This window comes from Scyliorhinus torazame, chromosome 4, assembly GCF_047496885.1.
Source record: "Scyliorhinus torazame isolate Kashiwa2021f chromosome 4, sScyTor2.1, whole genome shotgun sequence".
Lineage (NCBI taxonomy): Eukaryota > Metazoa > Chordata > Chondrichthyes > Carcharhiniformes > Scyliorhinidae > Scyliorhinus > Scyliorhinus torazame.
The window spans coordinates 17,861,619-17,886,455 of NC_092710.1; the positions used below are offsets into that span (position 1 = coordinate 17,861,619).

Sequence of the window (24,837 nt, forward strand, 5' to 3'; positions counted from 1 at the left end):
CAACAACCCTCCTGCACCTAGACACTCCTCCTCCAATTCGATGGCCGCTCCGCTGATCGTTGCCCTGTCTTTCAATGTCGGGGCCTCACATTCTGGAATTTCCTGTCTAAACCTCTCCTGCTTTCGGATTCTCCTTCAAAAGTTAAGTCATGGACAAAGCTCCGGGCTCGCATTTCCTCCAGGTGGCACGGTCCCTCGCTGCTGTTGGTCGTTCCCCCACCGTGGGACATTTTCTCTGTGCTGAAGGTGCTGTGTGAATGCAAGCTGTTGTTGTTGTTGTTGGGGATTTCTTCCTGTTCGGTTCAAACTCTCCTGGCCACTGTGTGGGGCTGTGGAGGCCTGATCTGTCTCGGCTGTGCAGCTGACGGAGGGAAAGACAGAGAAACAGGGCTGAATTGTGGCAGGAAGGTAAGTCTCTGCTCTCGACCCTCCTTTACGTTTCGAACCATGTTCCCAGAAGCTGCTGTGACAATGTGTGGAGTCTCGAGATGGTGGGTCTGTCTCAGTCTGAGTTTGTACACTCTCTCTCTCTCTCTGTGCTATTTTAGATATATTGTGTGCAAATAGCACACTGCAGTGTTTGAACCCCCAATCAGTTGTCAATTCATTGTGAAAATCTGTCTGGACACATCTGTCCAACCTAGAGCCCAGAGTTAGCATCCCCAGGAGTGGAGCACTCAGCCTGGGGGCGTTGTTCTAATTGAGGCCCCTGCTGCAGGCCCGTGTTCAGACCTCACCAGCTGTCAGTTCGAAACACAGGGCACCGGAATGTGTCCTGTTTTGAAAAAGAGAAGTTTGTTTGCTCTTTGGACTGTTACTAGTGTCCCACCACTGTTGGGAAAAGAAATGTAATTTTCAATGATTTATTTTTGTATTAGTAAACATGAGAAATAAGGTAATGTTTTAAGGGTAACATTTATGTGCCTGGACGGGTAAAACCTATCGGTAGATTCATGCTGGACATGTGTTGGGGTTGCTTAATTTCCAACTGTGTTGCTGTTGTGCTTAGAGAGGGCTACGGCATGATGAATAAATACTAATAGCAGGGGCGATGCTTAGCAACAAGGACCCACATCTCTGAGGGAAGGGCTTGCCTTTGTTCTTAATTTGAACTGTGTCACCATATGTGGATATTGTAAAGCACATAAAGGGTTCATGTAATTTTACTACTCCAGTCACTAGATGGTGCTATAGAGCAACCATATAAATATCAAATGCCTTCTTGACCTCTGGAAGATAAATGGAGAGAAAAAGACAAGAGTAGTTGTGAGATAGTTAAACTAATAGCATAGTTAATAGTGTAGATGTGAAATGTATTTGCTCAACTAATTCCTTAATAATATGTTTGCATCTAATTTAGTGTAGTGTGATTAGTGTGATTACCCTCTAGATATCCAAGGAATTTGGACAGAAAGAAAGTTTATCATGACTGAAGTTAAATGAACAGAGTCCAAGGCATTGTTCAGAAGAATTCAAGGAAGAGTAAACAAAGTGTGCGGAGTTTTAAATTAAAAAAAAATTCAATTAAGGGGCAATTTAGCATGGCCAATCCACCCGTCAAGCACGTCTTTGGGTTGTAGGGGGTGAGACCCACGCAGACATAGGGAGAATGTGCAAACTCCACATGGACAGTGACCCAGGGCCGGTATCGAACCCGGGTCCTCGGCGCCGTGAGGCAGACGTTCTAACCACCGTGCCACTCCAAAGTGTACTGAGTTAAAGAGACAGTTTCAGTAACTAGATTTAAAAGTGGAACAGCAGACTTCAGCGGTAAATGAAACTTTTCATGCCATTTTAATACTGTCTGGGAATAGCGAGTGAAAGCAGTTGGACTGCAGTCAAGACAAAGATCTCCGAAAGGGGTTGTTGTGAAGTCCTGGATTGGATTCACTGATAAAAGTGGAGCAGAAGCTCAGTTCAAGAGTCATTTGGAAAACATGGACTGGATTTCAGCATGCAAACCACCAAGGGGAAGCATTGTTATGAGAGAAGATTTTAGAGCTTGTTTTGGGAGTGGATATTGGAAACTCTTACATGACAATCGTCTGAGTGGGATTCTGAAGAGCCATTTTCAGACATTAACTTACGGTTTAGTGTGTATTTGACCATTGTCATATTGTGTGCTTAAAAGGAACTTTGTATGTCAATGAGCCCACTGTAGCTTAGGGTGTACCTTGGGGGCGATTCTCCGCTCCCGCACCGGTTCGGAGAATCGCCCGGGTCGCCAAATATTCCTGCGACGCCGGTCTGACGCCCTCCCGCGATTCTCCCAAGCGGCGAGAACGGCCCCGTCGAGTTCCGCATGGCGCAGGCCGGAGAATCGCCCGAGACATCCAAAATGGCGATTCTCCGGCACCCCTGCTATTCTCAGGCCCAGATGGGCCGAGCGGCCAGCCCAAAATGGCGGGTGTCCCCTCCCCCCGCCGCTCCTAGCCCATTATCGGGCCCTGAATCGGTCGGGATAGGGGCCGTTTCGCGCCGTCGTGAACCTCGACGGCGTTCACGACGGCGCAAACACTCTGTCTCCATTTCGGAGAATCCCGCCCCTTGTACTCCATGTTAACCTTAAAATCTGTGTCCATTTGTTAATTTAAGGAGCAGTAAAGGATATTATGTTCATTTTTTTCTATGTTTAGTGAATATTGTTTTCTTGTTAAATTTAATTTGCGGTCTTGTGACTTTGTTCCTCATTGTTTTATTTTTTAAATGTTAAAAGTTATGGTCTTTTGAATCAGGTTTCCATTCTGAGACCTTCATGTCCAGTTATAACATCAACTGGGATTATGACACCACCCCATTCAGCCTTTCCATTAAGCCTTTTTCCTGATTAGAAACAGTGCTGGTGTATTTTAAACTACCAAATCTGACCTCCCTCAGCTACTCCCTGCTGCAAACGCAATGTAAGAGCTTGCAGACAATATTCTAAACCTGCAAATGATTTCGCCCCTCGCGCCTGTTGGCGGGAAACAGGAGGAGGCCACTGAGTCCCTCGAGCCTATTACCTGGGCGGCACGGTAGCACAGTGGTTAGCACAGTTGCTTCACAGCACCAGGGTTCGATTCCCGGCTCGGGTCACTGTCTGTGCGGAATCTGCACGTTCTCCCCGTGTCTTGCGCGGGTTTCCTCCGGGTGCTCCGGTTTCCTCCCACGAACCCCGAAAGACGTGCTGTTAGGTGGATTGGACATTCTGAATTCTCCCTCCGTGTACCCGAACAGGAGCCGGAATGTGGCGACGAGGGGATTTTCACAGTAACTTCATTGCAGTGTTGATGCAAGCCAACGTGTGACACTAAAAACATTATGATTACCAGGAACAGGAGGAGGCCATTCAACCCCCCCCCCCCCCCCCCCCCCCCCCGCCGTCCCCCGTTACCCAGGAACAGGCCATTCAGCCCTTTAAACCTATAACACAGGAACAGGAGGATGCAATTCACTCCCTCGAACCTCCTCCATTGCCTGCACCCCTCCCTATCGAATCTCTTCCAGTCTTGACAATCCCGAATCTCTTCCAGCCTTGACAATCCCCATCTTAGACCATAAGACCATAAGACATAGGAGCGGAAGTAAGGCCATTCGGCCCATCGAGTCCACTCCACCATTCAATCGTGGCTGATTTCAACTCCATTTACCCGCTCTCTCTCCATAGCCCTTAATTCCTCGAGAAAGCAAGAATTTATCAACTTCTGTCTTAAAGACACTCAACGTCCCGGCCTCCACCGCCCTCTGTGGCAATGAATTCCACAGACCCACCACTCTCTGGCTGAAGAAATTTCTCCTCATCTCTGTTCTAAAGTGACTCCCTTTTATTCTAAGGCTGTGCCCCCGGGTCCTAGTCTCCCCTGCTAATGGAAACAACTTCCCTACATCCACCCTATCTAAGCCATTCATTTTCTTGTAAGTTTCTATTAGATCTCCCCTCAACCTCCTAAACTCCAATGAATATAATCCCAGGATCCTCAGACGTTCATCGTATGTTAGGCCTACCATTCCTGGGATCATCCGTGTGAATCTCCGCTGGACCCGCTCCAGTGCCAGTATGTCCTTCCTGAGGTGTGGGGCCCAAAATTGCTCACAGTATTCTAAATGGGGCCTAACTAATGCTTTATAAAGCTTCAGAAGTACATCCCTGCTTTTATATTCCAAGCCTCTTGAGATGAATTACAACATTGCATTTGCTTTCTTAATTACGGACTCAACCTGCAAGTTTACCTTTAGAGAATCCTGGACTAGGACTCCCAAGTCCCTTTGCACTTCAGCATTATGAATTTTGTCACCGTTTAGAAAATAGTCCACGCCTCTATTCTTTTTTCCGAAGTGCAAGACCTCGCACTTGCCCACGTTGAATTTCATCAGCCATTTCTTGGACCACTCTCCTAAACTGTCTAAATCTTTCTGCAGCCTCTCCACCTCCTCCATACTACCTGTCCCTCCACCTATCTTTGTAGCATCGGCAAACTTAGCCAGAATGCCCCCAGTCCCGTCATCTAGATCGTTAATATGTAAAGAGAACAGCTGTGGCCCCAACACTGAACCCTGCGGGACACCACTCGTCACCGGTTGCCATTCCGAAAAAGAACCTTTTATCCCAACTCTCTGCCTTCTGCCATCTCTCTGTTCTCATCTAATCCCAGCACCTTTTGAAACCCTACGCCCGCCAACCACAATTTCGGTACCTCTCGCCGGCTGTGACTTTAGCTGTCTGAGGATGAGAATTGTGAGTGATCAGTTTGTGTCTGAAATTACCAGTTAATGAACACCTGAAAAGGATGGTGAAATCAGATTAACAGGCAAAAAACCAATGGCAGAGATTTAAGGCTTTTTTTTTTGTAACTCCCAACAAGATATATATTCCATTGAGAAAGACTCGGCAAGGAGAATCCAGCATCCGTGACTAGCTGAGGACATTCGGACTCCACGCGGACAGTGACCCAGGGCCAGGATCGAACCCTGGGCCTTGGCGCCGTGAGGCAGCAGTGCTAACCACTGGGAACTTTTTTTGCAAACCCACGGAGGATAGTTTAAAAGAATGAGAGCACGGGGGAAAACTAGCAAGAAATATAATCGGTAAAATCTTCCCGAAATATATAAAAAGGAGCTGGATTGGAGGAAAGGACTGGGGAATAAACAATGGGAAATGAGGAATTAGCGGAGACTTTGAACAAGTATTTAGTTTCCCTCTTCACAGGACCAGACACAAAAAGCATCCAAAGAACAGCAGAATCGAGACGTGGAACTAAAAACATTCCCAATCGTTCTGTAGAGAGGTAGGATAAACCCAGTTTGTTCTCACTGGAACGACGGAGGTTGAGGGGCGACTTGATAGAGGTCTACAAAATTATGAGGGGCACGGACAGAGTGGATAGTCAGAAGTGGAAGAGTCAATTACTAGGGAACATAGGTTTACGGTGTGAGGGGCAAAGTTTACAGGAGATGTGCGAGGGAAGTTTTTTTTACACAGAGGGTGGTGGGTGCCGGGAGAGGTGGTGAATGCAGATACGATAGTGACGTTGAGGAGACGTCTTGACGAATACATGAATAATAATCTTGGTCTCACAAGTAGGCTGACATTAACACTGCAATGAAGTTACTGTGAAAATCCCCTAGTCACCAGACTCCGGCGCCTGTTCGGGTACACGGAGGGAGAATTCAGAATGTCCAAATTACCGAACAGCATGTCTTTCAGGGCTTGTGGGAGGAAACCGGAGCACCCGGAGGAAAACCACACAGAAAACAGGGAGAATGTGCAGACTCCTCACGGTGACCCACCGGGAATCGAACCTGGTTCCCTGGCGCTGTGAATAGTGCTAATCATTGTGCTACCGTGAATAGGATGGGAATATGGGATAAGGAGCCCGGAAGTGGAGAAGGTTTCAATTTAGACTGGCATCATGATCGACGCAGGTTTGGAGGGCCGAAGGGCGTGTTCCTATGCTGTTCTTTGTATTTTTGTTCACTGGGGAAAATGTTTGAGGAAACCTAACAAGACTGAAGGCTAACATGTCGTCTGGGCCCGATGACCTGCAGCCCAGGGTATTGAAATAACTGGCTCGGTCATAGAAGGCAGAGAGTAGCAATGGAAGGGTGCTTTTCTGGTTGGAGGGCTGTGACCAGTGGTGTTCCACAGGGATCAGTGCTGGGACCTTTGCTCTTTGTAGTATATATAAATGATTTGGAGGAAAATGTAACTGGTCTGATTAGTAAGTTTGCAGACGACACAAAGGTTGGTGGAATTGGGGATAGCGATGAGGACTGTCAGAGGATACAGCAGGATTTAGATTGTCTGGAGACTTGGGCGGAGAGATGGCAGATGGAGTTTAATCCGGACAAATGTGAGGTAATGCATTTTTGGAATGCAGGTAGGGAATATTGAAATAACTTGGGCAGCACGGTAGCCTTGTGGATAGCACAATTGCTTCACAGCTCCAGGGTCCCAGGTTCGATTTCAGCTTGGGTCACTGTCTGTGCGGAGTCTGCACGTCCTCCCCGTGTGTGCGTGGGTTTCCTCCGGGTGCTCTGGTTTCCTCCCACAGTCCAAAGATGTGCAGGTTAGATGGATTGGCCATGCTAAGTTGCCCTGAGTGTCCAAAACTGCCCTTAGTGTTGGGTGGGGTTACTGGGTTATGGGGATAGGGTGGCGGTGTTGACCTTGGGTAGGGTGCTCTTTCCAAGAGCCAGTGCAGACTCGATGGGCCGAATGGCCTCCTTCTGCACTGTAAATTCTATGATAATCTATGATAATATACAGTGAATGGTAGAACCCTCAAGAGTATTGAAAGTCAGAGAGATCTAGGTGTACAGGTCCACAGCTCACTGAAAGGGGCAACACAGGCGGCGAAGGTAGTCACGAAGGCATACGGCTTGCTTGCCTTCATTGGCCGGGGCATTGAGTATAAGAATTGGCAAGTCATGTTGCAGCTGTATAGAACCTCAGTTAGACCACACTTGGAGTATAGTGTTCAATTCTGGTCACCTCACTACCAGAAGGATGTGGAGGCTTTAGAGAGGATGCAGAAGCGATTTATCAGGATGTTGCCTGGTATGGAGGGCATTAGCTATGAGGAGCGGTTGAATAAACTTGCTTTGTTCTCACTGGAACGAAGCGGTTGAGGGGCGACCTGATAGAGGTCTACAAAATTATGAGGGGCATAGACAGAGTGGATAGTCAGAGGCTTTTCCCCAGGGTAGAGGGGTCAATTACTAGGGGGCATAGGTTTAAGGTGAGAGGGGCAAGGTTTAGAGGAGATGTACGAGGCAAGCTTTTTACACAGAGGGTAGTGGGTGCCTGGAACTCGCTGCCGGAGGAGGTGGTGGAAGCAGGGACGATAGTGACATTTAAGGGGCATCTTGACCAATACATGAATAGGATGGGAATAGAGGGATACGGACCCAGGAAGTGTAGAAGATTGTAGTTTAGTCGGGCAGCATGGTCGGCACGGGCTTGGAGGGCCGAAGGGCCTGTTCCTGTGCTGTACATTTCTTTGTACTACAGAGGTAGTGGATGCATTGGTGGTAATCTTCCAACATTTCCAACATTCTGGAAAGATCCCAGTGGATTGAACAATGGCAGATATAACCCCTCTATTCAAGAATAGGGGGAGACTGAAAGCGGGAAATATCAGGCCAGTTCGTCTAACATCTGTCATTGGGGAACAGTGTAAGAATCCATTTTTAAAATGTTTTTATTGAAGTTTTTACATTTCATGCACTCTACATTCAGTAAGGATAAATGCGTTGGTTACAATGTTCCGGTCATTTTCCCATCCCGCTTAATTGGTTGTTTCAGGGTCCTTTCCTGGGTCCCTTACGGTACAATGGGCAGTTATCTGCTATTTACATGCGAGGTGTCCTTCCCTTCCCTCCACTCTCCCCCCTCTCTTCTCCCTCCCCCTGTCCTGTTTTTGGCATTTCCCTGGGGGCTCCTTTTCTTGTGGCCTTGTTATCGGCCCCCTGGCCTCTGTATTGGCCGTTTTCCGGCCTCTCTCTCTCTCTCTCGTTCTCTAGTCTCCCGTTCCCTGCGGTCCCGTTGGCTCTCGTGTGTCCTCGGCAAGGGCCTCGGCCCTCTTCCCCCCCCCCCCATGAATAGTTCTGGTCGGCCCGTCACCAGGACGCTCGGGCGTGGCTCGACCCTCAACCCCCACAACCTTGGACGTTGCCTCGAAGAAGGTTGTCCGGTACCCGACAAGCCTGGGGCAGGCCCAGAACATGTGGGCCTGGTTGGCCGGGCCTCCTTGGCACCGCTCACATTTGTCCACCACCTCCGGGGAAGAGCCTGCTCATTCGGGTTCTGGTCAGGTGAGCTCTGCGCACCACTTTCAAACTGCATGAGGCTGAGCCTTGCACATGTGGAGTTGGCCCTGCACAGTGGTTCGCTCCAGAGTCCCCACCCTGTTTCCATCTCGAGCTCCTCCTCCCATATTCCCCGTGTCGCGTCCAGTGGGGAGCGTCCTTCAAGGATCCCAGTTTCCTCTCCCAGACCGTCCGCGTCCAGTAACTCCTCCTGATTGCTTTTCGAGGTCCATGAGTAAGCTGTCATCTCCTTGCGAAGAAAAGTTTTGGCCTGTAGATGTTGGAGTTCGTTCCCAATTGGTCATTCCAGTCTCTCTGCAAGTTGCTCCAAGGTTGCTCGTCTGTCTTCCGTGTAAACGTTCTAACCGTCAGTGTCCAACCCCCCCCCACCCGCCCCCGCTCCCTCCTGGTCATATTTCCTCCTCTTAAAGGTGGCGTTGAGCAAGGCTGGTGCAAACGTATGGTTGCCGCAGATGGGGGCCATGATGGACACTTCTTCCGGACCGAAATGCTGCCTCATTTGGTTCCAAATTCTCAGCACTGGGCTTGCTGTGTGTTTTGCTGGCAGGGCTGGGAGCGCTGCCGTGGTTGGGGCCCGGAGTGCTATTCCTGTACAGGAGTTCTCCTCCATCCTCACCCATTCCGTGTCTGGCTCCTTCACCCATCCCCTCGCTCCTTCGACCGTGGCTGCCCAGCGGTAGTATTACAAGTTCGGGGGGCCAGGCCCTCCACATGTTTCTTCTTCTTTGTAGTACTGTTTTGGGGATTCTCGGATTCTTCCCCCCCCCACCCCATAATAATCATCTTGTCTATTGAATGGAAAAAGGCCTTGGGGATGTAGACTGAAGAGGAAGCTGGGCAGTACGTACAGCTTGATCATCTGTACACTTCCTGCCAGGGAACGCGGGAGTGCATTCCATCTCAGTCGGTCCTTTTTACTTTCTCCGCCAGCCTGGCCAGGTTCCACTTGTAGATCCGTGTCCCGTCCTGGGCAATCGGGATCCCAGGTAGTGGAACTTACTTTGGCCTAGTTTAAATGGCAGCCCCTCCAGCTCTGGCCCTCCCACTCTCGGGTACACTGGGAATAATACGCTTTTTGCCCAGGATGACTTTGGAGCCCAAGAAGGCGCCGAACTCTCCCAGGAGTTTCATGATTCCGTTCATTCCGCTTTGCGGGTCCGAGATGTAGAGGAGCAAGTCAGCGCGTAGAGCTAGACTCTGTGCTCTCTGCCTCCTCTCCCGATTCCCTTCCCGCGTCTCGCCACTCTCAGGACGATCGTCAGCGGCTCGATTGCCAGGGCGAACCAGAGCGGGGACAGCGGGCGTCCCCTGCCTTGTGCCTCCGTGCAGCTTGAAGTATTCGGAGCTGGTGGCATTGGTCCGTACGCCTGCCTCGGGGGCGTTGTACAGGAGTTTCACCCAGGAGGTGAATCCTGTCCCCAGCCAAACCGCTCTCGTACCTCAAAAGAGGTATTTCCACTCGACTCTGTCGAAGGCCTTTCCTGCGTCCAGGGAGACGGCCACCTCTGGTGTTCCCTCCCCGGATAGAGTCATTATCACCTTCAGCAGTCGTTTGACGTTCGCAGTTAGTTGTCTACCCTGAACAAAGCCTATCATAAAAATAATAACCTTTATTAGGATCACAAGTAGGCTTACATTAACACTGCAATGAAGTTACGCTTAGCCAGGGCTTTTGCGAATATTTTCCAATCTCTTTTGTTCCATCCCTTATTGCCCTTGAGTTGCTTGCTTGGCAAATTTGGCGGACAGTGGGGATAAATGGGTGTTTCTCTGGTTGACAATCAGTGGCTAGTGGCGTGCCTCAGTGTTGGGACCACAACTGTTTACAATTTACACAGATGATTTGAGTTGGGGACTAAGTGCACTGTGTCAAAGTTCACAGATGAACTCAGAAGAGTGGTAGAGCAAAGTGTGCAGAGGACACTGAAAGATATATAGATAGTTTTACTGAGTGGGCAAGGGTCCGGCAGATGGAGTTCAATGTTGGTAAATGCGAGATCATCCATTTTGGTGGCAATAATATTTAACTGGTAAAAAAAATTACAGTACGCTGCCGTGCAGAGAGACCTGGGTATCCTTGTGGATGAATTGCAAAAAGTTGGTTTGCAGGTGCAGCAGGTAATTAAGAAGGCAAATGGAATTTTGTCCTCCATTGCGAGAGGGATGGAGTTATGTTGTTATGTTGCAGCTGTACAGGTTGCTGGTGAGGCCACACCTGGAGTACTCTGTACAGTTTTGGTCTCCTTACTTGAGAAAGGCTGTACTGGCACTGGAAGGGATGCAGAGGAGATTCACTCGGTTGATTCCGGAGTTGAGAGGATTGGGATATGAGGAGAGACTGAGTAGACTGGGACTATGTTCATTGGAATTTGGAAGAATGAGAGGGGGATCTTATAGAAACATATCAAGTTCTGAAGGGAATAGATAGAAGTAGGGAGCTTTCCACGTAGTTGAAACTAAAACTAGGGGGTATAGCTGCAAAATAAGTGGGAGCAGATTTAGAACTGAGTTGAAGAGGAACCTCTTCACCCAAAGGATTGTGAATCTGTGGAATTCCCTGCCCAGTGAAGCAGTTGAGGGTACCTCGCTGAATGTTTTTAAGGTAAAGATAGATAGATTTTTGAACAGTAAAGGAATTAAGGGTTATGGTGAGCAGGTAGTAAGTGGATCTGAGTCCACAAAAAGATCAGCCATGATCTCATTGAATGGCGGAGCAGGTACGAGGGACCAGATTACATAGAATTTGCAGTGCAGAAGGAGGCCATTCGGCCCATCGGGCCTGCACCAGCCCTTGGAAAGAGCACCCCAATTAAGCACCACACCTCCACCTTATCCCCGTAACCCTAGTAACCCCACTTAACCTTATTGGACAATAAGGGCAGTTTAGCATGGCCAATCCACCTAAATCTTTGGCGTGTGGGAGGAAACCGGAGCACCCGGAGGAAACCCACGCAGACACGGGGAGAACGTGCAGACTCCGCACAGACAGCGACCCAAGCCGGAATCGAACCTGGGACCCTGGCGCTGTGCAGCAACAGTGCTAACCACTGTGCTGCCCAAATGGCCTACTCCTGCTCCTACTTCTGATGTAGTTAGCAGTCAACCGCATCGCTGTGTGGGATCTGGAGTCGCCAGTCCGGGGTAAGGACAGATCTCCCTCCCTAAAGGGACATTAGTGAACCAGTTGGGTTTTTACAACAACTGATGACGATTGTTGGATTCACCGTTGCAGAGACGAGCTGTTCAATTTCAGATTTAGCAATTCAATTTAAGTTCCACCAGTTTCCCTGATGGGGTTTGAACCCTTGTCCTCTGGAGAAATAGCCTGGGCCTCTGGATTACAAGTCCTGCGATGTGGCCACTATGCTGCCTTTTTCCTCCATAGCTGTTGCGGACGGGCAGGCCACAATCCCTGGGTGTCTGACAGCATTAGAATCAGATGGCCCGAAGCTGCTTTGAGGGGGTGATGGTTTAACCTGAGGATCACCACACCTCAGGCGAGGGACCAGGTTGAGAAGGCCTCAGCCGGGACAGGAATCAAACCCACGCTGCTGGCCTCGCTGTGCGTCATGAACCAGCCGTCCAGCCCACTGAGCTAAACCAGCCCGCATGACAATGAAACTACAGTCCAAACCCCATCTGGTTCACTAATGTACTTCAGGCAAGGAAATCTGCCGGCCGTCGAATTCTCCGGCACCGGAGATTCGACGGGGGCGGGAATCGTGCCGCCCCGGTCGGCGTGGCCCCCCCCCCTCCCCCCCGGCGATTCTCCGGCCCGCGATGGGCCGAAGTCCCCGCTGCGGGCCTGTGCCGTGGGGGCACTCTTTTACTGCGCATCGGTCGTGTAGGTCTCCGCGATGGCTGATGCGTAGGTGTCCCCCCCCCCCGCGCATGCACGGGGATGATGTCAGCAGCCGCTGACGCTCCCTCGCATGCGCGGACTTCCGCCGGCCGGCGGAGTCCCTTCGGCCCCAACTGGCATGGCGGCAAAGGCCTTCCACGCCAGCCGGGGGGACGGCAACCACTCCGGCGCGGGCCTAGCACCTAAAGGTGAGGGCTTGGCACCGAAAGTTGTGGAGAAATCCGCACCTTTGAGGCGGCCCGACGCCGGAGGGGTTCCCGCCACTCCATCCCGCCGGGACCCCCCGACTGGGCTTGTTCCCACTGGAGTTTAGAAGAGTGACGACGGACTTGATTGAGGTTTATAAAATCCTGAACGGTGTTGACAAGGTGGACGTGGAAAGCATGTTTCCTCTTGTGGGCGAGTCCGAAATGAGGGGACACTCGTAAAATTAGGGTTCGTCCTTACGGGACAAAGGTGAGGAGATATTTATCCTCTGAGTGTTGCATGACTTTGGAACTCTCTGCCTCAGAAGACAGTGGAGTTGGGCTTCATTGAATATTTTAAGTGGAGGTGGGTGGATTCATATATGGGCAAGGGGATCAAATGTTATCGGGGTAGATGGGAATGTGGAATTCGAAACACAGATTATACAACATAGAACATTACAGCGCAGTACAGGCCCTTCGGCCCTCGATGTTGCGCCGACCTGTGAAACCACTCTGAAGCCCATCTACACTATTCCCTTATCGTCCATATGTCTATCCAATGACCATTTGAATGCCCTTAGTGTTGGCGAGTCCACTACTGTTGCAGGCAGGGCATTCCACACCCTTACTACTCTCTGAGTAAAGAACCTACCTCTGACATCTGTCTTATATCTATCTCCCCTTAATTTAAAGCTATGTCCCCTCGTGCTAGACATCACCATCCGAGGAAAAAGGCTCTCACTGTCCACCCTATCCAATCCTCTGATCATCTTGTATGCCTCAATTAATTCACCTCTTAACCTTCTCTCTAACGAAAACAGCCTCAGGTCCCTCAGCCTTTCCTCATAAGATCTTCCCTCCATACCAGGCAACGTTCTGGTAAATCTCCTCTGCACCCTTTCCAATGCTTGCACATCCTTCCTATAATGCGGCGACCAGAATTGCACGCAATACTCCAAATGCGGCCGCACCAGAGTTTTGTACAGCTGCAACATGACCTCATGGCTCCGAAACTCAATCCCTCTACCAATAACAGCTAACACACCGTACACCTTCTTAACAACCCTCTCAACCTGGGTGGCAACTTTCATGGATCTATGTACATGGACACCGAGATCTCTCTGCTCATCCACACTGCCAAGAATCTTACCATTAGCCCAGTACTCGGTCTTCCTGTTATTCCTTCCAAAATGAATCACCTCACACTTTTCTGCATTAAACTCCATTTGCCGCCTCTCAACCCAGCGCTGCAGCTTATCTATGTCCCTCTGTAACTTGTAACATCCTTCCGCACTGTCCACAACTCCACCGACTTTAGTGTCATCTGCAAATTTACTCACCCATCCTTCTACGCCCTCCTCCAGGTCATTTATAAAAATGACAAACGGCAGTGGCCCTAAAACAGATCCTTGTGGTACACCACTAGTAACTGGACTCCAGTCTGAACATTTCCCATCAACCACCACCCTTTGTCTTCTTCCAGCTCGCCAATTTCTGATCCAAACTGCTAAATCACCCTGAATCCCATGCCTCCGTATTTTCTGAAGATCAATCATGATCTTCACAGTATCACAAATGTTATGGCACAGAAGGAGGATCATTTGGCCCATTGTGTCTGCAGCTGCCCCCAAAATGACTTTGTGCCAATCCCCAGCCTTTTCCCCGTATCCTACACATTGTTTCCATTCAAATAATCACCTAAAACCCTCTTAAGTCCCTCGAGTGAAGCTGCCTCCGCCCACACTTCCAGACAGTGCATTCCTGACTCGAACCGCTCGCTGTGTGAAAAGGTTTTTTCTCACATCCCATTTGATTGTTTGTAAATCACTTCAATCTGTGCCCTCTCGTCCTGGATCCTTTGACGAGAGAGAACATTTTACCCCATCGACTCGGTCCAGCCCCCTTATGATTTTGAACATCTCTGAGCCTCCAAGGGGAAGAGTCCCAACCTCTCCAATCTATCCTCATAACAGAAGTTTCTCATCCCTGGAACCAGTCTTGTGAACCTCTTCCACACTCGCTCCAACGTGTTCACATCCTTCCTGTAGTGTGGCTCCCAGAAGGGACCCCACTTCAGCTGGGGTCTAACTAGTGCCTTGTTTAAGTTCAGAATAACCCCCTTGCTCTATATCCCCATTAATAAATCCCAGATACTATCTGCTTCATTCACTGCTCTCCCCACCTGTCCTGCCGCCGTCAATGCTCTGTGCACAAATACAGCGAGGTCCCTCTGCTCCCGCCCCTGAAGCATTCTACCGCTTATCTTGTCTGGTCTCTCCATGTTTTTGCTAGCAAAATGAACCATCTCACACTTCTCTGCACTAAACATTATCTGCCCACTCCACCAACCTGTCTATGTCCTTATGAAGTTCAACACCTTCATCTTCAATTTACTGTACTTCCCGATTTTGCACCATCTGCAAACTTTGAAACTGTCACCTGCACACCAGGATCTTGTATCTTAAAAAAAAAAATAATCAGGAGAAGGTTCCCAATACCGACCCCTGGGGAACACCACTACAAGGGCAGCACGGTAGCATTGTGGATAGCACAACTGCTTCACAGCTCCAGGGTCCCAGGTTCGGTTCCGGCTTGGGTCACTGCCTGTGGGCAGTCTGCACATCCTCCCCGTGTGTGCGTGGGGTCCTCCGGTTTCCTCCCACAGTCCAAAGATGGGCCGGTTAGGTGAATTGGCCGCGATAAATTGCCCTTAGTGTCCAAAATTGCCCTTCGTGTTGGGTGGGATTACTGGGTTTTGGGGATAGGGTGGAGGTGTGGACCTTGGGTAAGGTGCTCTTTCCAAGAGCCGGTGTGGGCTCGATGGGCCGAATGGCCTCCTTCTGCACTGTAAATTCTATGAAAATTATCTATGAAAACCTTCCTTCAGCCTGAAAAATAGCCATTGACCGCAATCCCTATTATTCCGCCAATTTTGTATCCACGTTGCCACTGACCCTTTCACCCCCGTGAGCTTTTCTCACTAGCCTCGCGTGGCACTGCGTCGGACGTCTCTTGAAAGTCCACGCGCACCACATCCGCGGCGTCACCCCCCGTCGACCCTCTCTGCGAGCTCTTCGCAAGTCCGCAAAACGCGGTTTCCCCCTCGGCCAAATCGGCGTGACTGCCAATTCTGTTTTCCGGGGGAGGCTGGCGGTGGGGGCGGAGTGAGCCGGCTGGAGGGGCCGAATGGCCGGGTCCACCCTGCCCCCATTCCGCAGGTTGGCATGAATGGGCGGCAAGGAAATGTGGCGGCCGGGGTGCAACCTGGCACGGGACGATGGGCCAAATGGCTGTGTGCATTTCTCCTCATCTCCTTTCATGTTTCTTGTCTGGTGTTAATTAATTTGTAATTATTTAATTGGTGGTTGGGGATGAGGAGGAGGTCATTAGAAGTCCCTCAGCCCAGCTTGTCCACAGTGAGGATCTGGCCAGCAAAGACCCATTTGATAGTGGTGGGGGAGGGGAGGGGAGGGCCACGCCCACTCGGGCGGACGGTTTCAAAGGGCCCGCTCTCCACTTTCGTTCCCTCTGCTTCGGGCGCGGGTGACCTGTCGGTCTCGAGGCGCCCCGCTCGGTTTGACAGTTGGGTGGGTGACTTGGGCGGGGTCTCGTGCTGCGTGGGCAGCTCATCACCGCGCGCCTCCCCTTCCTGCGCGTGCGTCTGGCCGGCAACCCCTCCTCCTGCGCAAGCGTCAGGCCGAGAACACTCCCCAAACCCCCTCCCCCCCTCCTGCGCGTGCGTCAGTCCGGCAACCCCTCCTCCTGCGCAAGCGTCAGGCCGGGAGCACCCCCCCCCAACCCCTCCCCCCACGATCTGCGCGAGCGTCTGGCCGGCAACCCTCCTCCTGCGCTTGCGTCTGCCCCTCCCCTCTCCCCCACCCCCTGCGCGCGCGCGTCTGGGCGGCAACCCCGCCTCCTGGGCCTGCGTCTGGCCGGCACCTCCCCCCCCCTCTCCACCTCCTGCGCGTGCGCCGCCTCCCACCCCAGCGCGTGCCTCCCCGTCACGCCGCCAGTTTCCAACCGCCGTTCGGGCGACGACGGTTGGAAGCGACCGTTCGCCCATTGAATTAAAATGTGTTGATTCGAGCTTCCGATGGTTGCGAGTGTCTGTTTGTGAGGAGGGGGCTGGGGGGGCAGTGCGCCGGTCTTTCTCTTCTGCTGCAGCTGTTCGGGGTGGACTGCTTGAAACCAAGAGGGGAGGGGGAGGGAAACTGGGCCCTGCTCACCTTCAGGAAAAAAAATAACTCCCAGCAGAGGGCGGTTTCGGTCTGGAGGAAGGAGAGGACGGATGGCGAGGCTGACGGCTGGAAGACCGCCGCCCCAGGGTGACGCCGCGTGAGCGAGGGAGGGGGCCGCCGTGTCGATCGCCGCCATGCCACGGCGAGATAGTGGCGTGTGACTGGGCTTCTCAAGCCGTTTCATTTTTACTTTTAATCCCCGACCGCCTCGCCCCTTCAGGCCGGCGTCTCCAAAGATTGTTATCTGACAGGCCAAGTCCCCCCTCTGCACTCCCTACTGCCAGCCCTCACCCCCCCCCCCTTCTTTCATCTCCCCCCCCCTCCTCCCCACCAACAACAGCTCGGCCAGCTTAGCATCACGAAGAATTGACAGACTCGGGGTCGAGACCACGTTCGACCAGAGCCCAAAGTTGGCATCAGAAATGCCGAAGGAAGGCAATGTGATCTGAGACTTTGCCCGCCCCCCCCACCACTCCTTCCAGGTTTAGCAATTTGACAAAAGTTTTCAGTCAAATTCCTAATCCTGACAGGTAAGCATACCCGCTTGTCAATAAGAGAACAAAGAAGGAGCGGAACAGCCTCCAAGTGCGTTAGCGTGACTGAGAGGGCTCCATCCAGAGAGAGAGAGACGTAGCTGCAGGACTGAAGCTCCATCAACAAGAGGCTAGCAAGACACCAGGTTAATTGTGATTGTGAGCAATGTAACCAACCTCCTTCCAATAGCCCAGTGAATGGGAGAACTCCCTCAACCCCATTCCTCCTGCTGCTGACTAACCCGTAAGCTAAAGGTGGTGTAGGTGATTCTTTAGCTGGCAAGAGGTGTAACTGAGACCTTCAACAGCAGAGTGGCGAAGTTGCGACGGACTACAGGCGCAAGAGCGCCATGTGGCGCTAAAAGGCGACGCCGACCAAAAGTAACAGCGAGGTATGTGTGCAGGCACAGGGGGACCTGCGGCAGGCCACCATGTCCACAAGGGGCAGCCCGAGCAAGAGCTGCACAACGGAGACAAACTGCAAGAACCCTCCGACGCAAACCGGCTGCTGGTGCAAGGGCATCTCGTCGACAAGGTACTGTATGTGCGAGAGCATCTACTCGGCAACGGGCTGCCAAGACAAGACTAAGGGCTACTCTTAAACGAACGCCGGTCAGTCAGAAGGGTGCTCTTAAGAAAGCGGCTTGTAAGCGTAAGGCTGCTAGCACAAAAGCACCAAACAAAAAGATACATTTGAGAAGAACACGTCAACAAGGTCAGCGAGTTCGTTCGCAAGTGAAAACTTCACCATGCCGAGCACGTGTTCGTTTCAGAGCAACTCGTCAACCACAGACCATTTTAAAAGCACGGATTAATCGACAATCTGTTGGTGCAAAAGCGCCTTGTAAGAAAAAGACTGTTGCATCTCCACGTGGCCGAGCATCATGCCAGTGCAAAAAGAAGGCTGCTTTTAAAAACACAGCTTGTGTTAGGAAGAGCATTGTTGCAAAGGCATTTTGTGGCCCTTTGCATTGTCGACCAGGAGCATATAACCAAAGCAATTTTAATGCAAGGGCTTTAGGACTGTCAGGTTGGAACCAGCGTGGGTTATGGCCACCACAACAAAATGGTCTGGCATTTGAGTCACGAAGATATCCTCAGCGAGATATCCATCCATTGCGGAGATACCCTGAGCGCGATATCAATGTTTTCAGCAGACATCTGTCAAATAAATGTATTGCATTACCAAGAGGAGGTCAGAGGCAGGTTACAAGCTTGCGGAATTATCCATGGCCTCAAAGTGATGTGTCAAGTAATGTAGCTCTTATACCAAGGCTAACTCAGCATAGTAGTAGTAGTATTGTGCCACAAGGTGAATCTTCATTCCCGAATACATGTGGGCTATCTATTCCCAGTAACATAGTGCTGCAGAGAGAGCATCAGAGTGAATATATTGTTTGGCCACAAATCTCTCTTCCTCAGAACATTGGGTTGCAAAGAGATTTTCAAATTGATAATTCTCCATTATTGGGTGCAGATCTGAACAGACCAAGACTGCAACCGCGTGAGACTGCTCCTTGGCCAGAAGACACAGGATCACAGAATACTGTGCTACAGAGGGACTTTAATCTCGCTGTGCCTGCATTGTTGCAAAGTGATATTGATCCTGCTGATCCATTGCCTAGCGAATGTAGGTATGGGAACATTGCGCAACTAAGAGGCTTTGATGAAGACAATAGAAATAATAACAACAACAACCTAATTTCATGCAACCTCAGTGCCGTGTTACAAAGAAGCCCTGATACAGATAATATCAATTTAAATGAGAATAATTCGAACCTTGATCCCAGAAGAGCATTTCCCAGTGACCCTCCGTGCGAAGTTCCTGATAATAGAGCTTTGACCAGAGATCCTCGACGTAGGAGTGTTGTAATCTCTCCAAATGTTGCAGCACAAGGTGACCCCCGACGTGGAAGTGTTGCATGGCCAAGAGATCATCCACCCATAAGTGCACTGACGCAGAGGGACCCAGATTCTGATCTTGACAACATAGGATTGGCAAGAGAGCCTCGGCGTGAGAGTGTTGTGTGGCCAAGAGATTGTCTGCCTCCCAATACACTGGTACAGAGGGACCGTGCTCTTCAAAACATAGCATCAGCTGGGGACCCTCGACGTGGAAGTGTTGCATGGCCAAGAGATTTTATTCCCCCAAATGCACTATTACAGAGGGTGCTTGATTCTGATTTTAATAACGTAGCATTGGCAAGAGATCCTCGACGTGACAGTGTTGTGTGGCCAAGAGACTCTTTTCCCTCAAACATAGTGTTACAGAGGGGCCGCCCCCCTGATAACGTGACATTTCCTTGGGATCCTTGTCGCAGAAGTATTGTTGGGCCAAGAGACCAGTTGCCTCCAAACGCAATATTGCAGAGAAACCGTACTCCCAATAACATTGCATTGCCCTGGGATCCTCGGCGTGCAGGTTCAGCTTGGCCAAGAGATCCCTTCCCTTTAAACACAGCGTCACAGAGGGACCAGGCTCACAACAACTTGGGATCTCCCAGGGAAACTCGTCGAGAAACTGTAGTGTGGCCACGAGACACTTTGCCCCAGGGTGTAGAAGCACGGGGCAATCCAGGTCCTATCCCAATTCAGGGAGAAGCTGCAGTACCTGACAACGCAGTTTCACAAAGAGACCCTCGGCGTGAGAGTGTTTTGTGGCCACGGGATTCCTGCCCCCAGAATATAGCGGCACAGAGGGCTCCAGGTCCTAACCCAGTTGAGGGAGAAGCCGCGGCTCCTGATAACGCAGGTTTACAAAGAGAGCCTCAGCGTGAGAGTGTTGAATGGCCACGTGGATCTTGTCCCCAGAATGTAGAGGCACAGAGAGGTCCAGGGCCTAATGCGGTTGGGGAAGAAGCTGCAGCACCTGATAACGCAGCTTTGCAGAGAGAGCCTAGGCGTGAAAGTGTTCTATGGCCACGAGAACCTATGCCTTAGAATATTCATAAATTGCTGATAACTACTTTCAAATCTGTGAAATCCAATTGTTTAAAAGGTGAATGCAAATTAATTTTGTTTCCGTGATTATTAATATTCAGTAGCAAAAAAGTATAAAGTTTGATAGATATTTGTGAGAAGAATATTAAGAGTATGTAACTGAAGCAGATAAATGAAACTAGGATACAGCTGGAGCCATAATCAGTAAGTGGCAAAACATTCTTGAGGAGCGGCTTATTTCTGTTCATATATTTCTGTTCAAAGCTGGATCCTTTCTGGCGAGTGAATTCCAATTACTTTTGTTTTTTTTATACTGTGCCAAACCTCTAATAATACAGGGAATCACCAAATTTTTAAGAGAAGGAAATGTGAAGTAGTAGTTAAGTGCCATGCAGCAAACTTGTTTTTATTGCCAGAATTTTCTAGCCCCCGAGGCAAATTTTTCCACTGCCAGCAGGGGCATCTTGCTGCAATTAAAAAGGACTTTGGTGAGACAATACCTGCAGTGCCAAATGCAGTTTCCCTCTACTTCCATTATATTTAGCAGGCATTAATTAAGCAATTTGCTATTGTTATTGAGGCAGGCTTAAACTAACTTGGCAGGGTGGTGGTAACTTGGAATTATCCTGGAAGGAGAAATAAGATGAATAAAATATTGGCAGAGACAGATAGCACGGGAGTACTAATTGATGAAATATTAGGTGAGGGACAGACTAAGGGATTCCAAAAGATCTAGATTAGGTTTATAGTGAAAATACATAAAGCTTTGTGACTTGGGTTGCAAATAGCGACTTCGAAATATTTTTTTAAAATAATTTAGAGTATCCAATTTTTTTTTTCAAATTAATGGGCAATTTAGCGTGGCCAATCCACCTACCATGCACATCTTTGCGTTGTGGGTGTGAGACCCATGCAGGGGAGGGAGAATGTGCAAACTCTACACAGACAATGACCTAGGGCCAGGATCAAACCCAGGTCCTCAGCTAACCACTCCGCCACCGTGCTGCCCGGCTAGTTGGAAATATGATATCTTGGTGAAAATGGAGAGCTGGCTCAAAAAAGTGGCAGGACGAGGTACTAAATGATCCTGGGTACAAGATTTTCATGAAGGGCAGGAAAGAAAGAAAGGGAGGGACAGCAGTTTGGATTAAGGAGAATAATGTAGTACCTGAGAAATAATGAAATCTAGTTTTGAGCTAAACAATAATAGTTCTTTTACACTACTGGATTTATTCTTAGATCACCAATGAACAGGAAACATAGAGGATCATATTCGCAGGGAAATTACAAAGGGGTTCAAAAACTATACAATAGTGGTAATGGGTATCTTTAAAAAAAAAAAAAAATTTAGAGTACCCAATTAATTTTTTTCCAATTAAGAGGCAATTTAGCGTGTTCAATCCACCGACCCTGCATATCTTTAGGTTGTGGGGGCGAAACCCACGCAAACACGGGGAGAATGTGCAAACTCCACACGGACAGTGACCCAGAGCCGGGATCGAACCTGGGACCTCGGCGCCGTGAGGCAGCAGGACGAACCCGCTGTGCCACCGTGCTGCCCTGCACATTAATTATCTTAATATAGATTGGGATAGTGGTAGTGCAGAGAAGAAAGGGCGAAGTGTCACTGAAGTGTGTTCAGGAGAATTTTCTCAATCGGTATGTTTCTGATCCAATGAGGAAGGAGGTATTTTTTGGTTCTTGGAGAATGAGGTAGATCAAGTCTCAGTAGGGGAACGTTTAGGAAACAATGATCATAATAGAAAGTTTAGGTAAGCCATCGAATGGATCAAGAAGAAATTCAGAAGAAGCATAAAGTTAAAATGCATTCTCACCAGCAAAAAAAATGTAGGGCACCCTGAAAGATGAAAGAGGTAACAAACAAGATGAAGGAAAAATAGTTGTAAGAGATAGCGAAAGAAAAAAGGGGACAGAGCAGTGTGAAGTGGGGTATCTGTGTAAGAAGAACAAAGAAGGGTAATTTACTAAAGAGGCGTTAGCCCTTCAGGAAGAGAGAGGCATAGGGGGTTATATGTGCACATATCATTAAAAATTGAGAAAACAGTAAAAAAGGCATTCTGGGCATCATAGAAGTAGAGAGTACAAAAGCGAGGAACTTATGGCAAATAGCTATAAAACCCATTGGGCTCAATTCTTCAAAAATTCCTTAAATTTGTTTGTGGCAGGTTTTTCAGGGAGTTTCCTGATGGATCTCCCGGCGAGTTCCCCACTGCTATTCATTGGCTCTTAGGGTGTGATTCTCCGACGCCAGAGCTCCCGAGACCCCCAAGCAAACATCCGCCCCCAACCCTTCCCCACCCCCCTTCTCCTCCCAATCCACCACTGAATTGCACGTGTGGCTAACAATGCCCTCTCTATGTCAGGAAAAGCTCTCCTACAATCGCCGGTAGAGGGCCCAGACTGGTGTCAGGTGTCGGACATAAGAATCCTCTCCTCCGAGGAGCAGGCCCTGGAGGTGACCCAGCTGGCCGAGGATAGAGCAGTTACGAACGTGGAGGCTGGCGGATGCTGCAAAGGTGAAGAACCAGTGGGCCACAGCCAAAGGACCTGTCAAACGTGAGTTGTCATTGCCTTACTGACTGATCCATCCCTCCCACTGATCATATGTCCGTTCTCCAGCCGGCGGTGCCGGCCCATCCAAGTTGGCTCCCTCTCCAGCCTCCCATGAGACCACTTCGGAGAAGAACGCCGAGGATGCCACCATAATCGTCACAGCACAGCTATAATACCCACCCTCCACCAGCGCAGATACACACACCTCGGTGGGAAATGTTTGGGGTCAGCCTTCTGGGATACAATCTGGTGAACACTACACTGCTAATGATGCACATCTGGTGGAGGCAGGAACTCCCAGATGAGACAGCAATCCGAGGGCTGCTGGATCCCAGGACCCGATGCTGAGCCTGTGGAACAGGGTTACCCGAAGCTGATGGAGATGATAAGGAGCGGCTGGGACATTCAGGGGTGCACGTCAGCGACACTCCAGCATTTCCATAGACGATTGGAGGAGACCTAGAGGCTACGACGGTAGGAGATGTTGCCGGCAATGAGTGGCACCAAGGCCAACACTGCTAGGGTGGCGACCGCAGTGGAGAGCCTGCTGCACAACGTTGGCACATTAGTGAAGGTATCCAGGACGTTGCGTTGTCGGTGACGGCCATGGCTGAGGGTCTAGGCAGAATGCCCTAATCACTGGGGGACATGACCCAGTACCAGGACGACCTCGAGGTTCTGCGGGACATGTCCCGCTCTCAGATGGGAATGGCTGAGGCTCTGCGGAGCTTGTCCCAGTTGGTGCATATTGCCAAGGCACTGCAGAGTATGTCCCAGTCACTGAGGAGCATCGCCGAGGGCGTCGACATGATGGTGGGGACTATGTGAAACCGCCAGGGCTGGCAGAGCTAGATGATCAAGTGGCAGCCAGGGTTCGAACTAGCTCCCCCTCCGTCCCAAGGTGAACCCAGGGCCCTATAGGCACTGAGTGGGAGAAGGGGGTGCATGGAGCCCCATGGAGTGGTGATGGTGACCAGCACCTTCCCCGAGTTACACACCCTGATGAGGCAGCTCTCACAGCCAGCACACGGGACAGTGCAGCATGGCTGTGCCACCGACAATTGAGCCGGAGCAATCCACCCCCAGATGGGACGTGGTAAAGCAGCTGGCTGCCTCCACCTCAGATGTGAATCCTGGCGACACACCTAGACATAGCAGTAGAGCTAGGAAGGCAAAGAACATCGAGGATCACCCAGAGCACCTGGTGAGGGGGAGGAACGAGGTGGTGGTGGGGAGGGGGTCCGGTTGGGGTGGCGTCAGCACCATTGGGAGAGTGGGGAATTGTTACACACAATAAACACCCTTGAGCACAACCAGTATGGCGCCTCTGTCACTTTCTTCCGCAAGATGGGCCGACCTCCGTACCCTTGGCCCATCTATCCAGGTCGCGCCCCCCCCCTCTCCGGCACACCGCGTGCAGGTGATAGGTGTGAGCGAGCACTCAGCACATAGATAGAGGTCAGACTATGGCATGGATTGAGGAGCACTGGCGCTCAGACCTCTGCATGTTATCATCACCCCCCACTGTCCTCTGACGGTGCTGACACAGTCCCAGCACCCTGGAGTGGTGTGACGCAGACTCTGAGAGGGTGGGAAATGGGAGTGGAGGGTGACTGACGCGGCCACGACCTAAGTGAATCAGGCGAGTATGAGGTCCTCTGGGCTTGCCAGACCCTCGCCTGCAGCCTCTGGCTGGTTCTCTGGTTATTCCCTGGCCTCGTCCTCCAGCCCCTGCGGTGCCAAGTTCTCGCCGTCCTCCTCCTCGGAGATGGCCACATGCTCCCCATCACCAACCAATGTCGCCTTGCTGCTGTGCGACGTTGTGGAGGGCACAGCAGACCATCACAGAGCAGGCGACCCTCCGAGCAGAGTACTGGAGTGCGACACTGAAACAGTCGAGGCTTCAGAATCACATCTTGAGCAGTCCAATGCATCGCTTAATCACAGCACGGGTGGCTGAATGGGCCTCATTGTACCGGATCTCCGCTTCGGTCCCCGCCCTCCGTAATGGCGTCATTAGCCAGGATCCCAGCGGGTACCCCTTATCTCCAAGAGCCAGCCGCCCATCCTGGAATGCTCCTTAAAGAGGCCAGGGATCTCTGACTGCCCAAGGATGGAGTTGTCGTGGACGCTCCCCGGGGAAGCGGGCACGCGTGCATTATCGTCATCTGGTGGTCGCTCATGTTCCCTTTCTG

General features: G+C 50.6%; 1 protein-coding gene across 4 annotated transcripts in view; it reads left to right on the forward strand.

The window, feature by feature from the left end:
* The first annotated feature begins 278 nt into the window (after positions 1–278).
* The window catches only part of LOC140410140 (centromere protein Q-like), a 70,563-nt gene continuing 46,004 nt past the window's right edge, over positions 279–24,837 (forward strand). Inside the window, exon 1 of one of the 4 annotated variants that reach the window (XM_072498093.1) lies at positions 279–408. The gene's annotated coding sequence lies outside the window, so the exon portion shown is untranslated. Of the gene's footprint in view, positions 409–472; positions 492–19,980; positions 20,127–22,487; positions 22,646–24,837 lie in introns of those variants that run through there. The other 3 variants (XM_072498096.1, XM_072498094.1, XM_072498095.1) reach the window with 3 other exon arrangements.